We start from the raw sequence: 15,906 nt of genomic DNA, 5'->3' as shown, positions 1-15,906 counted from the left end.
GAGGTTCCAACAGAGAAGTATATTATAGGAGCCTATGAGTGGTTCTAGTATTGATCATGTCAAATATCCTCATACATACATTACCGATGTTATCTCATTTAACTTTTGTAATAACCCTATGACATTGGTGTCATTCCCATTTCACACATGAAGTACCTGAGGCTCAGTCATATGAATTAGTGAACGATGACATTGGACTTCAAATCCAGGTTTGTCTTACTCGAGACTACATAATCTTCATTGCATCAAGCTGAATTCATCCTAAATTTAGTTGTAGATCTCCTATTATTTGAAAATCTAAACTTGACTCAACTTCATTTGTGTGAGGGAAGAGGCAGAGTTGGCCTTATTTGTAAGTGGAATGTCATATTATATGCCATAATCAACACAGTCTGCACAACCTGCCTTTTGAACTTCCAGATGTGGCAAAAAAAGGGTTATGTGAGTTATGTGAGACTGAGTTATTTAACAATTAGCAAGTTGCATCCTATAGGTATTCTGTGGAATTCACACCAAAAAATGGGAACATAAGGTGTTTTCATCTTTCAGGGGCTTACATCAAAAGGGTCATGGGAGAAACCAAGCCAGCTATATAAGTAAGATTTAAGGTGGGCTGAAAGGAGCAGTGTCCTTCCTGGAAGACTGAAAAAGCATTTTCAGGGCCAAGTCAACAAGATAATGTTGCCTGAAGGGCACTGGGGAAGTATCATAATACTGCCCTTGATTGCAGGATGATATGGCTTTGACCATAACCATTGAATAGATAAATTAGAGAAGCATTACCAGCTGATGTAAGCCAATCTTGACATGTACAACCATTTTGGGTATTTTTGTAGTTAACATGTGCCACCAACAATTAGCACAAGGGCTAGATAGTCCTCCACAAGCTCTAACCACCTATCCTCATCTTTCCTCTATGCTCTACCTTTCTGCCTCCTTCCATATATGAACTATTCCCGCTCCTTTCTAAAGCCAGTCCTCTACTAGTGCAGTAGATTCCGTCATAAGTCCCTTACTCAAAGACGTTGCTCCAGAATTCTCGCCCCTTTCTCCTGCTCATCATTTTTAACTCTCTTCATATAAATCTGCTCTTATTTCTCCTGTCCATACTTTCCCTGACATATATTGATCCAATTATTAAATAGATTAGTCAACCTTTGAGGAAGATTATGTTAAAAAAGAAGTAAATATTTTGACATTTGGGACTGATTAAAGTTATAAGGTCTTTCTTTATAATGAAAGGGATGAAAGAGATTTGAAGCTTGAGTAATTGATTCTTTTAGGTTTAACATATATATGAAGATTTCCATTGAGAGTTGAAAAATCACCAGGTCTGATGTTGATTCATAGCTTAAATCATGATGGAAAAATATTCCTGGAAATATACTATTGCTTTTATAAAGGTGAGAAAACTCTAAAGATAAGAGGTCTTCAAATGAATGGCATGGGATAATGGGATAGTTCATCCATAAGTGTACTACAAGGAAATGGAAAATCTCCTGAAACTAAAGATTGTCTTAGAGTTAAGGAATTTAGGACTTCCACCTACTAATGATGTCAAGAGCGTCAAGGGCATGGGAACAATAAAGGAAATCTGTCAGAATCAACACTGTAGCTTCCAAGATATACTGGTGATATATTTGGAATAAGTAAAATTGGAGCTGCCTGAGTACAAGGCTAAGCAATAAGCCTGGGGCAATTATGCCTGTTGCAGCTGGCAATGACAGTGGATAATTGAATCTTTAGTGATTTTGAAGGACAGGTGAACCCCAGAGAACCAGTACCATGAGAAACTCAACGTCTGAAATTTAGCAGTGGAAATGAAGATAATAGATCTAGCCTATATATGGGAAAGGCAACATTATTCCATTTCTCAACTTGTGGATATTTGCCGGGAATCTGTGTAAAAAGAGCTATGAAAGATTAAAAATATATGAAAGAAATGTCTCCTGATTTTATTATATAGGTAAGTGCATAAGTATATTCACTGAGCCAATCAAAAAATTAAAAACTAAGTGCTCTAGAATTTATTGAGCAGCTGTTATATGCCTGTTAATATACCAGGCACCTTTCTTCGATCTCATTTAATTCTTGTAGCAATCCTGAAATGCTGGTATTGGTAACTCCATTTCTCTAGAAGGCAATCAAGTAACTTCTTCAAAGTAAGACAAGATTATCTGTTTTTCAAGTTTCAAGGGAAAAATTATTCACTACAGACTGGGATTGTCAAAGACTTAAGTCTTATACTAGACAATGAAGAATGAAATAAAAAGGTAAGAGAAGTGGAAAAATATTAGAAGTCAGCGTATGGAAGGAATATCGAAGGCCATGAATACCAGCCTGGCTGGGAGAAAGCATGTCTTTAAAAGCAGATGGAAAATATTTTGGAAAGGGGAGTTGAGTCTAAATTACAATGAGTCTATACACTTTTAAACACCTCCTTCCTACCTATTTCTCATCTTTCTAGTTTTTCGGTTCCATTGAGAGGAAGGTGGTTTAGTTTTATTTTCTCTATTTTATAGCTGTTTGGTTGATGAAAGATCAAAGATAAAAAGAAGAGGATTTTAGTTTCAGATCCTCTATCTTGTAGTGATTTGGTTTTATAAAAAGATGCCCAAGCTACACTACTTGGATCTAGTTCATAATTTGTGCCTAATATAGTCTACACCTCAGATATGTATGCATATAAAGCCAATTCCAAGCAACTTAAAAGTAACACAGGAAATTCAGGTTAACATTTGTCACAGTTCCCAGTGGAAACAGCCTCTTCTATTTAACTTGTGATGAAATGAAAATGCTACACCTTATTTTCTCTCTCTCAGTGTAATGCCTTCTTCTTCTGTCCTAGCCAAAATCTCACAAACTTGGACACTGCAAAGAATACTCTCTTCCTGGCCTTTATTGTGAGACACTGAGGACTGTTTCCTGCACAGGACTAAAAAATATTCATTTAAGGGATGATGCATGTTGCTCAGTGGTAAATCTTTGTGTAAAAATGTGTTAAATTTTAGTCATTTTCTGTGGGATTATAGCATCAGCAACTGGCATGAGATGAATCAGACTGATGATTCCAGTTCTTTGCAAAGCAGACAGCATGATATAATGGCACTGAAAAAATCTCCCTTGGCAACTTTTGTAGCCACAAAGTGCAAAAGAGGTGTTAGATATTACTATACTTGGAAAGAGCAGGAGTCCTCATTTCAACTATTGAAATTATTTGAAGCCATCTTTTACCATTTCCTTTAATGCTCATAACGTGGCTCTCACCAGGATCTGATCCCTTGAGCAAGACAGCCTTACCTTGGTTTTCTGTGGGGTCCTGGAGCCCTTCAGAAGTCTAAGAACCCTTTCTATCAAGGGACTGATTGAACAATACATATCCAGATATATATTTTTTTCTTTGCACATAACGTTGCCAAGTACCATTTCAAGAATTGAATGTTTAGTGTTTGCAACTGCCATAATCTTGCTTGGAAGGTCACCTTCTGTGAGAACTGAATAGATGCAGTTCTTTCAGGGAAGAATTTGAGATGGGTTGTATATTCATAATTTAAAGAGAAACACACATGTTACAGAAATCGCATAAAGCAATATTCCTCAAGGAAGAAGTTGTAACTGCTGTCAGGGTATGTTAATTTAGGAGTTGCAGGGATTCATTGACCACCAGGGATTTTCAGTCTATTCATTGAGCCTACCGTGGATGCTCAAAGTGATGAATGCTAACACAGAAGTGTTATCTAAGTTCTATTGGAGCGTACAGCCGAAAGAGACTAATTCCAGCCAACTTGGCGTAATTGTCTCCTGCCTGATTATATATGAAGCTATTGACTATTATGGAAGTGGGAAATCTGTTTTTAGCCACAGTTTGCCTACAGCAGCCAAGTATACTTTCCCCAATCCTAACCAGGCTAAATCCTAGGAAACAAGTTTTAGAAACCACATGGCTTAGATTAAGCTTAATAGCACCGATGTCAGGTTACGCCAACAACATCTACCTGACGTTGTTGGCCTGTGTCTAGGTGACAGAAGCTTCTATGTGCCAGTTATGAAGAGTTTAGAGTGCTCTCCAGCTGCTATTCCTTTTTGCCTGTTACTGTTGCCATTCTGTCTTCCATAAAGCCCTCTCTCTCTATTGTTCATATTTTCACAACTATGAAATATATAACTTCAAAAGATTTCTCCTTATGTTCCTCATCCATACTCTACTAGACAGCAAGCCACATACTGTGGCCCTTTTAATGTTATTAGCAACTTTAAGCTCATTGCTGACAGGTGCCGTATAAACACAGTCTTTTTGTGATATTGGGATTTTAGATTTAGAGAGATATTTCATTTTAATTATTGATAAATATTCTTTCATATTTAAAGGGTGCTTTTCATAAAAATATGAAATATTCTTTCATATTTAAAGGGTAAAGTGCTTTGTGTATTTATTATAGTGAATACTTCAAAGGCCCAGTTCTTGCAAAAGACCAAAAAGTACTGTATGTAATCTGTTCATCTCTTCTTTGGACATTCTATGAATTGGGGTAGTCTGACTACCACCACAAATGCCAGGTATTAGTTAAGATCATGAAAGTTCATTTCTTACTCCTATAAGAGCTCAGCCCAAGTGCTTTGGGAGTGGCTTCTCATATGTTGATTCAGGGACTCCATTCCCTTCCATTTTCTTATGCTACTGTCCTTTAGCATCTCATAGGCCTCTGCTGAATCCTATACCTCCAGCCATCAAAGGGCTGAAGAGAGAGTGGACCATTCCATGGGAGGATATTTATAGGCCCAGCCTGTAAGTGGTGTCTGTCACCTCCATCCACATGCAATTAGTTAGAACTCAGACTCACATCCTCACCTACTTACAGTGGAGGCAGGGAAATGTTGCCTAGTTGTGTTCCTAGGAAAGAAGCGAAACAGAAAAACGAGGTAGTCTCTACTACAGCCATTCTGCCTGGATTTTTGAACTGCTTATATTCCTTGTAGTGAATAATTTTTCATAAAATTTTGCTTTCATATAGTAGTATCTTTACTTTGCACCATGAGCTTCCAATGAAATCACTTCACTATCCAATCTTTAAAAATATTTTGCTGAAAGCTTTCTTATCTAAAATGTACATTCTCAACTTCTGCTAAGTATGAGAGCTTTACTTTCAAAGGATAATGAATGACCCTTGTGGTCAAATAATTGGGTTATTTCTGGGAAAGACTGTGAACTTGTTGACCATTTTTTTTTTGACAATGCCCTCTTTGACTTTCTAAGGGGTTCACAGTTTACTGAATCTCCCAAACCAGATACCCATTGTCTTAGTGCTTCCTCCCGGCAACCGAAGGACCTTCATCTGGGCTTCCATTCGGGCCCCACCTGTTAAGGACATTGACAGTAATGGATATTTACTGCTTGAATTTTAAAGCTGGATTTCTGGAGTTTAATGCCTTAAGATGTTTCTGCTAGCCAATCCCAAGAAGCGCTGATTTCTGTGGAATGTTAGTAGATGTTTCACACAGAGGCACAAAAATACACATACATAGACATACACATACACACATCCTCACATGCATTCTGGGGCCCTCTATATTGGGGAAATTATTTTTAAAATTTTATTTTTATTGGAGTGTAGTTGATTTACAATATTGTGTTAATTTCAGGTGTACAGCAAAGTGATTCAGTTATACATATACATATGTTCATTCTTTTTTAGATTCTTTTCTCATACAGGTTATAACAGAATGGGAAATATTTAAGAAAATTAAACAGATTTCTCTTTTAAAGTATTTCTTAAGTCCTATATTATATGAATGTGAATTTTGACAACCCAAGAATTAAAAATTATATGTGGTATTTCCCAAACTTACTTGACCCTGGAAGCTTTATTTATTTTTTCATCTCAAGGGATTAGCCTGCAGCAAAACACTATTTGGAAAGCACTGCTTTAATTCACAAAAGTGGCCTTCATATCAAACACTTAGATGCTGTGGCAGTCCTGTGTAGGTGAGAATTGGGGACACAAAGCTTTTTGTAAAAGGAAAACCATTCATATGGGATATCAATTCTTTTTCTTCTACTCAGAAGAAATTATTTCACCTGAAGTATGCTTTGTTCCCAGTAGACACTATAGCTGAGAGACATATTATCATGATCTACTACTTCAACTTCTATTAAAAAAAATCTAAAGTATTCTTTGTGTGAATTCCATAAGCAACAGTTACTTAATACTTCAAAGAAGAGCCAAGAAACTCTGACTCTTCCTATTTTTAATAACTTTATATTATCCACATCTCTTTGGGAGATAAAAATGATGAGCATTTTAATTTTACAGTGCAAAGCGATTCCAGTGGACTTCAAGAAGCTTTTTGGTCTAAAGAAGGAACTCTAATGACTAGTTGGTAAGGGAACAAAATGTTGGTATTCTTTTGAATCTAAGCAGCGAGGTTTTGGTGAAGGATTTCAAATCATATGCTATTTGTAACCAAAACTGTGGGAAATGACATTATAATATTTTCTGACCTACAGTGTAATTTCAAGTCCCAGTCCTATTGGCTGTATATCTGCAGTTGGCATAGAATTATTTAAATTATTAATTAAAATTTTTTTTAAATTAATTTATTTATTTTTGGCTGCATTGGATCTTTGTTGCTGCACTCAGGCTTTCCCTAGTTGCGGCGAGCAGGGGCTACTCTTTGCTGTGGTGCACGGGATTCCCATTGCGATGGCTTCCTTGTTGTGGACTCTAGGCTCGCGGGCTTCAGTAGTTGAGGCATGTGGGCTTAGTCGTTGTGGTGCATAGGCTTAGTTACTCCCCAGCGTATGGGATCTTCCCGGACCACGGCTCGAACCTGTGTCCCTTGCATTGGCAGGTGGATTCTTAACCACTGTGCCACCAGAGAACTCTCTTAAATTATTAATTTGCTATCCATTTTATTTATATATGAAATTATTATAAATCAATTTTCCCATTCTTTGGTTAGTAAACAGAGTTATCAATATTATACAACCAATCAAATACAATTCAATTTGAAAAAATACTGAATTCCAAACACTTTATTTTTTTTTCTTTGTGAAAATGTTAAGGACTTTCTTTTCTATGCACTTTTTCAAATCCTCTCTGGCTGACGATCTGAATAAAAATGAACATTCAAAGACTTTTTAAAACTAAATACTGTAATTTTACCAGTGGGCTAAACAGAGTGCATTGGAGAAAACTTGCCCTGGGGCTTGAGAATCTTGCAAGAGACTAAACTTAACATCTTAACAAGAGACTAAACAGTGCAAACTACTCCTTTGTTAATGGTTGGGCAGAAAAGAGGATAAATGAAAAACAGTGAAAAGTATAATTGGGTCTGTTTCTTGGACATCAGTTGATGACATGCCAGCAAAACTGAGGCATTTTCAAATGACATGTTTGTTGACATCAAAGAATCTAAGGAAAGCTGAAATATCTATGTGATAGGAGTATTTTTAACTTCGTATTGACCACTGAAACATCTCTTTATTCACTGCTACCAGAAGAGGAAACTGCTGATTTACTCACTTAGTTAACATGGCAAATATGTACATACAAGTAGCATGTGGGGTTTTTCTGCCAGTAATCCACACTGTTTTCCATTAGTGGTTTACTTATATGTTTCCCACAAGTGGATAAAGAGTTTACATTAACTAAAATTCTTTTTATTTATAGAAAACTTTCTTGACTAGATATCAAAATCCTGTCAGCCATTATGTGACTGTACTAGAGCAAGGATGGCTAATGCTTTAAATTTTAGGAACTCATTGGAAATACATAAGAAATCATTATATTCTCATAGCTGTTCATTAGCCAAATATTATCTGCATTTCTATTTGGTCGCTGAAAATCAAATTTGCATCTTATCTAGTGGGTTGATTGTGCTAGATAGGATTTTTCAGAAATTTTATCATGTCGAAGATTTAGAATTTCACAGCCTCATAAGAAAGTAAACAACCTCTGATTGGTCTATTCTGACCTATAAGTTGGGGTTATTTCCTATAAAAATGAGGCCATCTATATTTTCTACTCTAAAGACAACTTTCATTTTTTTGAAATGGAATGTTACCAAAATAGCTAAGGAGATATTAATAGGCACGAAGAACATTTTTCCTCAAAGGGAATTTTCAAATTTTGAAAATTTATATAAAAATATTAGAAAAAAATCCAGAATTTAGCCAACTTTTCACAACCTCCTCTGCTTCCCCCTGGGCTGTGCCATTACCATCTCTCTCCCCGAATACTGCATTGATTTTACCGCGGGTCTTCCTACTTCTGTCCTTACCCTTCTGCGGTCTGTTCTCAATGCAGCAGCCAGATTCTTTCAGAAATATGTAAGATCATGTTAACTGAAGTCCTTGCAGTGATCCACAAAGGCCTACATGATCTATCCCCTACTAACCACTGAGCTTCTCTTCTCATATTTTCCACGATGACTCTCCTCTAACCGGAACATTCTCCTTGCTGTTCCTCCAACAGGCCAGACATGCTTTCACGTTGGGATTGCTCTCTGTGCTTGGAATGCTATTTCTTCAAAGATTTTCCTTTCAAACCTCCAAGTCTTTGCCCATATCTCACTTTCTTAATGGGAGTCACTCTGACCACTCTATTCAATAATGCAAACTGTACTCTGATCCCTGTACCCAACCCCTCATTTCCCTTTACCTTGTCTTTATTTTTTCCATGGCACTTATCACTTTCTAACATTTATGTAATTTATTTCTTATGCTTGTTATTTCTTATTATTTATTTATTCGTTATCTCCCTGTTGTTATTATTTGTTATTTCTCTATTGTGGCAGGATTTTTGTTTACCTCACTGATACAGCCCAAGTACCTAAAAGAATGCCTGATTGGTGGTAGACTCTAAACAAATATTGGTTTAAAAATGTGTGAATGAGTAAAGTTGGACTTGAAAGATGGTAAATCTTTGTATATTTTTCCAAAAGTAAACTTTTTTTTGTTAAGCAAAAAATGTCTATGGTAGAAAAATTGCAATATTTAAAAAAAAAGCAAAACCAAAATAAAACCCTCAAGCCAACCAAGCAACCATAATTGTTGCTGATAACTTGATACTTATTTGTTTTTCAGAAACATATATACATACATGTATACACACACATGATCAAATGGTTTATAACTTGATGTTTACTTTTTAGAACTATTTCTATATTTATATATATATTAATAAAATCAAATTATTTTATGACTTGCTTTTTTTGCTTAATACTACATATTCCAATTATTTAGCATATTTCTCCATTAGTACACTTAAACAACATCATATTAATGGCTATGTTACTTAATCCCCTGTTGGTCACTTAAGTTATTTCCAGTTTTGCATCTCTAAAAATAATATTTTAATGAACATTCACATAGCTTATCTCACATTCTGAGGTACTGGGGGGTTGGGAGTTCAACATATGAGGTTTTTATGGTGGGGGGGTGGATAATTCAGCCTATAACAGGAACTCTGGGACAGTATACAGAGCACCTTAAAAGCTTTTCTTCAGCCCAAGAGTAGTGCACTGCTTCATAAACAGGGAATTTTGACCAATTTCTGTGATATGTTTGTATCAATAGGATCTGAGTGTAGCCCATTGACAATGTTTCCAGTTGTGCCTTATTAACCTTCAGTTATAGCTTCTTTTCCTTAGTCCTTATCACTGCTCTGCAGGAGTAAAGACAGCTTGAGCGGAGGCCTTCCAAATCTAGAGTATCTGAAACCTATGCCCTGAAAAAGAAATACTAGTAAGAGCAGCATTGTTCCTTTGGGGAAAATGGGGAACAACTTTACAGATTGCTCAATTTGGAGTTTTCCTCTGAGTTACCACTAAGGGAAATTTCCATTACATGTTCTCTAGATTTTTCTTGTTTTGGTAAATATTTATCTATTGGTGAAATATTTTTCTATTGGTAAATATTTTTCAAGAGGTATTAGAGAACCTGGGAGAATAAAAATCTATTAGGACAATCCTGAGAAATAGGAAAACCAAATTTGTTCCTTTAGGAAGCAAAAATATTTGTTTAGGGGCTGGGGGAAGAGAATTATAATGGTAAAGATTAAGTAATTTTATGCTCCAGTCCATATAATGATGGAACACATGATGTCTATTGGATGGTCTCAGACTCAATTTCTATTTGGCCCCCTTGCATTCTGCCTTAAGCCAGGTGTGCAGACATTGCAACAACTCATAGTTCAACTGATTAAATATTAGCTGGAAGACTTATGCTGTGCATCTCAGAATTGGCCTTGTTCAGAGAAAAGAAGCATTTATATATTGCTTCTCCTCTTTTATTGGTCAGTGGTTGTTCCATGGACTTCCAAGTTGCAAGTGGGTAAGTGTCAAAAGGACACCCCACACCAGGGTCTCAGTGAAACCCTGGGGAAAGAAGCAAGAGGAAGCGGATCAGGTGCTGTCAGGTTGAATCTAAGTAAAAGGAGTCAAAACAGATACAGAGTGATCACCACAGGAATGGCTGGGAAAAGAATGTTGTGCTCTAGAGGATGTGAAGTGATGCACAGTTGTCCCATATATCAGATAAGTTAAAAAAAAAAAGAAACGTGGAATTTTATTCAATCCTGCAATAATTATTAAGGAGTGAATTACGTAAGAAAAATGCAAAACGTTGTGGTAAAAGTTACTCTTGACTTCTCTATTACCGTCAATAATATTTAATGTTACTTTTGCTTACAATTAAGCAGAAAACATATTTAGGCCCCAGGGTGACTGCTGTGAATGGGGTGCTTGAGCATATGTTTCCCTAGAAAATTCAGCTTGCTTCCCATAGAAGCCATGGACTCAAGTATGAGTCAGAGTACTTTTATCAACACCTCCCCCCACCAAAAAATTAAAAAAAAAAAAATCTGATCACCATTTTCAGATGGAAGGTGTGCCTGGAGTATTTACAGGTTAAAAAATGAGTTTTGTATTAAATTAGCTTTATGTTATTACAGGCACTTTTAAACTCAGCAAGTGACAGGGAATTAGCCAAGTGATAGTGCTCTTAAAACAACCCAATTATAATAAAAGATGTAAAGGACTTTTTTTAGAGGATAAAAGCTTAAATAACTTTTTCCCTGAAAGGCAAATATCATAACACATTTGATTGAACCTAAACATTTTCAGTTATTGTCATCTTAATGTATTTAATGCTTAACTATTATGAAATTATGGCAATTTAGAATAAAATTAAATATTTCCTTATGTCACAAATACCATCTCTTTCATACTGCAAAAATGACTTGCTGAGCTCTTGTCAAGTTTATCCTCCAAAGACAAATATTAGCCCACTTTCATACAGGTTTGTCTCCCAGTACTGGAAGGGCTGGACTTCTTTCCTAAGTGGCTGAGGTATTAGAGCAAATGAATTCCAGTTTTCCGTGTTATAATTTCTCTGTCTTCTACTACTATACCTTACAGTATTACCAGAAGTCTTGAAATATATTCATCTTGATTCATACAGTAGTGTAGGCTTTAGAGATTATGGTAGAATCTCTGTAATTTTTTAGTGCTTTTGGAAATACTGTTCTGAATGCCTGTTCCATTGAAGGTGGGTTGCCAATTAATATCTATTTGTCTATCTATCTGTCAAATAAAAAGATAGTGTATTTTAAATCAAGACCATCTGTAGCTTAGCAAAGTAAGGATTTATATTTAGAAAAGCACAGAATTAAAAAACAGAATAATTAACTACTTAAGTTATTGTCTAAAATAATGTAAATAATTTTTAATTGGTAACTAAAACATTCTTGCATCTTATTATTTATGAAAATAGTTCAACATTAATTATTGGACATTTAAGCTTCTTGTAAATGTTAATATACTGAAAGACCTTTGTTATGTCCACTTCTCATTTAAATTTGGAGGAAAGATGATTATTAAAACTAATATTTTTCTTAGGAAAATTAGTGTAGTCATTACTATTTGATAATTGGCTTCTACACACACAGTCACAGTTATGTGCAATTTCTTACAACACTGTTTTGTAGACACCACGATTAGATTTGAATCAAGCTTGGGGTAATCTGGTATAATATGAGTGTCATGTCAACAAATTACAGGATTAAGTAAAGTTTCAAGATCTATTAGACATTTTAAGGATAATTTATTTTTTTAAGTCCTATACTTCTGGACTGCTGGATTTTCAAGATTTTTGTGTGTGTGTTCTATTTTAAGGGGCAAATATGTTTAGAAGTGTTCCTGAGGCATGACTTAAAAATATGTAAAGAGAAATTAGATGAGCTTTATTTTGCTAATTTATGGCCTAAAGAATAATTTTTAAGAATCTGTTTTTCTAGACTAAAATTTTAAATCAAAAGAGCCACCAGGAAAGGTTTATTATTTCTTTTTGACCCTATAAATTTTGGCTTGCTAATCAGGGAACTCTGTTAAATATTTTAAAGACTGTTAAGAATTTTAGAGGGAACACCAGGGACAAGATTTATCTTCCTGCTTTAAACAACCAAAAAATCCCAGGCAAAATATAATATTTTTATAAAAAGGATTTAGGTATTGGAAGGCAGTTAACTCAGGAGAGTGATTCCTGAGAGAAACTGTCCTAGCTGCAACTGTCTTAGCTCACTGCATGAGCGGTGCCGCAACACAGTGAGGGAGAATCCCCAAATACCCCAGTTGTCTCTGCAAGGTGAGGAGACAGAATTTGGAGTGGCCAAAGGGGCTAGACTTTGGGCAAAGTGCTGGGGATAGGAGAGCGGCACAGTGAGAGAGAGAGAGAGATCTGGGGTGCAGTCTTCAGCTGAGTATTGATCACCACATGAGTGTAAGGAAACCCTGTGAAGCTAGGAAAAGAGCCAGAAAACATGGATCAGACAATCCTTGGCACTCTACCAATTTTCTACAATCTCTTTAAGAGGTTAGAAGCACAGGGAATATTTTCTAACTCATTCTATGTGGCCAGCATTATCCTAATACCAAAACCAGACAAAGACATTACAAGAAAACTACAGACCAATATTTCTTATAAACATAGATACAAAAGTCTTCAACAGAAAATTAGCAAATTGAATTCAAAATAGTGTAAAAAAGAATTCTACACCATGACCAAGGGGAATTTATCCCAGGTATGCAAAATTGGTTCGACATTCTAAAATCAATTAAGGTAAACTATTACATCAAGACTAAAAAAGAAAAGTTACATAATCATATCAATAGGTGCAGAAAAGCATTTGACAAAATCCAAAACCCATTCATGAAAAAAACTCTCAGTAAACTAGGAACAGAGGTGAACTTTCTCAACTTGATAAAGATTACAAAAAACATACAGCTAACACTATACTTAATGGTGAGAAACTCAGAGCGTTCCCACTGAGCTCAGCTACAAGGCAAGGATATTCCCTTTCACCACTTCTTTTCAGCATTATACTGGAAGTCCTTGTAATCAATAAGGCAAATAAAGGAAATAAGTTTCCTTTGGGAAGGAAAACATAAAACGGTCTTTGTTTGCAGATGACATGACTGTCTATGTAGGAAACTTAAAAGAAGCAACAAAAAACCTCCTGGAACTAATAACCAGTTATAGCAAGGTTGCAGGATATAAGATTAATATATAAAAGTTAATCGCTTTCCTTTATACCAGCAACAAACAAGTAGAATTTTAAATTAAAAACACAATACCATTTACACTAGTATCCTCCCCCAACAAAATGATATGCTTAGGTATAAATCTAACAAAGTATGTACAAGATCTGTATGAGAAAAACTATAAAATTCTCATGAATGAAATCAAAGAATAACTAAGGAAATGGAGAGATATTTCTTGTTCATGGACAGGAAAACTCAATTTGTCAAGGTGTCAGTTCTTCCCAACTTGATCTATAGATTCAGTGCAATCACAGTCAAAATCCAGCCAGTTTATTTCATGGATATCGACACACTCATTCTAAAGTTTATATGGAGAGGCAAAAAGAGCCAGAACAGACAACACAATACTGAAGGAGAATAAAGTTGGAGAACTGACTTCAGGACTTAACTTCAAAGCTACAATAATCAAGACACAGCATGGTATTAGCAAAAAAGAAAAACAAAAACCAAACCAAATAGATCAGTGGAACAGAATAGAGAGCCACAGGGCTTTCCTGGTGGTGCAGTGGTTGAGAGTCCGCCTGCCGATGCAGGGGACACGGGTTCGTGCCCCGGTCCGGGAAGATCCCACGTGCCGCGGAGCGGCTGAGCCTGTGAGCCATGGCCACTGAGCCTGCGTGTCCGGAGCCTGTGCTCTGCAACGGGAGAGGCCACAACAGTGAGAGGCCCGCGTACCGCCAAAAAAAAAAAAAAAAAAGAGAGAGCCACAAAATAGACCCACAAAAATATAATCAACTGATCTTTGACAGAGGAACAAAGGCAATATAATGAATCCAAGACAGTTTTTTCAGGAAATGGTGCTGGAACACCTGGACATCCACATGCAAAAAAAAATCTAGATGCAGACTTGCAACTTTAATGAAAATTAATTCAAATGGATCATAAACTCGAAACTATAAAACTCCTAGAAGATACCATAGGAGATGTTATGACTTGGGGTATAGTGTTTTCCTTTCAGATATAACACCAAAGAATTGATCCATAAAAGCAATAATTGATAAACTGGACCTGATTTTTAAAAATCTGCTCTGTAAAATTAGAAAACAAGTGCAGACTAGAGAAAATATTTGCAAAAGACACATCTGATAAAGGAGTTATCCAACATATACAAAGAACTGTTAAAAATCAACAATAAGAAAACAACCCAATTTAAAAATGGGCCAAAGACCTTAACAGACACCTTACCAGAGAAGATATACAAATGGCAAAAACACATATGAAAAGATGTTCCATATCAAATGTCATCAGGAAAATGCAAATTAAAATGATAATGGGATAAACACTACACACCTATTAGAGTGGCTAAAATCCGGAACACTGACAACACCAAATGCTGGTGAGAATGTGGAGTAACAGGCGCTCTCTTACATTGCTGATGGGAATGCAAAATGGTACAGCTACTTTGGGAGATAGTTTGTTGGTTTCTGTCTTACAAAACTAAACATACTTTTACTGTATGATGCAACAATCATGTTTCTTGGTGTTTACTCAAAGGAGTTGAAAATATTATATATCCACACAGAAACCTGCACACAAATGTTTATAGCAGCTTTATTCATAATTGTCCAAACTTGGAAGCAACCAAGATGTCCTTCAGTAGGTGAACAGATAAATAAACTGTGGTACATTCAGATAGTGGAATACTATTGAGAACTAAAAATAAATGAGCTATCAAGCCATGAAAGACATGGACGAAACTTAAATGTATATTACCAAGTGAAAGAAGCCAATCTGAGAAGCCTACATACCATATGATTTCAACTATATAACATTCTGGAAAAGGCAAGACTATGGAGACCACGAAGAGATGAGTGGTTATCACGGGTGTGAGGAGGCCGGATGTATGTTATTATGTATTTGTCTCAACCCATTGAATGTACAACACCAAGACTGAACACTTAGATTAAATTATGGATTTTGGGTGATTATAATATGTCATTATAGGTTCATTCTTGGTAAAAAAAAAAAAAGGTAGCATTTTGGTGAGTGATGTTGGTAATGGGGACGGCTATGAATGTGGGAGCAGGGGTCATATGGGAAATCCCTATGTTTTCCTCTCCATTTTATTATAAACCTAAAACTACTCTAAAAATAGTCTTTTAACCTAAACAAACAAACAAACAAACAAAAACTCTAGGACAATATCCCTCATGAACATAGGTGCTAAATATTAGCACATCAAATCCAACAATATATGAAAAGAATAGTATATCCTGATCAAGTAGGGTTTATCTCAGAAATACAAGGCTGGATTAACATTTGAAAATCAATCAATATAAATCACTATTTTAACAAACTAAGAAAAGC

This window comes from Aethalodelphis obliquidens, unplaced genomic scaffold (assembly GCF_003676395.1).
Source record: "Aethalodelphis obliquidens isolate GAN/ISIS:26980383/991018 unplaced genomic scaffold, ASM367639v1 scaffold2, whole genome shotgun sequence".
NCBI classification, from domain to species: Eukaryota; Metazoa; Chordata; class Mammalia; order Artiodactyla; family Delphinidae; genus Aethalodelphis; species Aethalodelphis obliquidens.
This window is presented reverse-complemented; position numbering follows the sequence as displayed.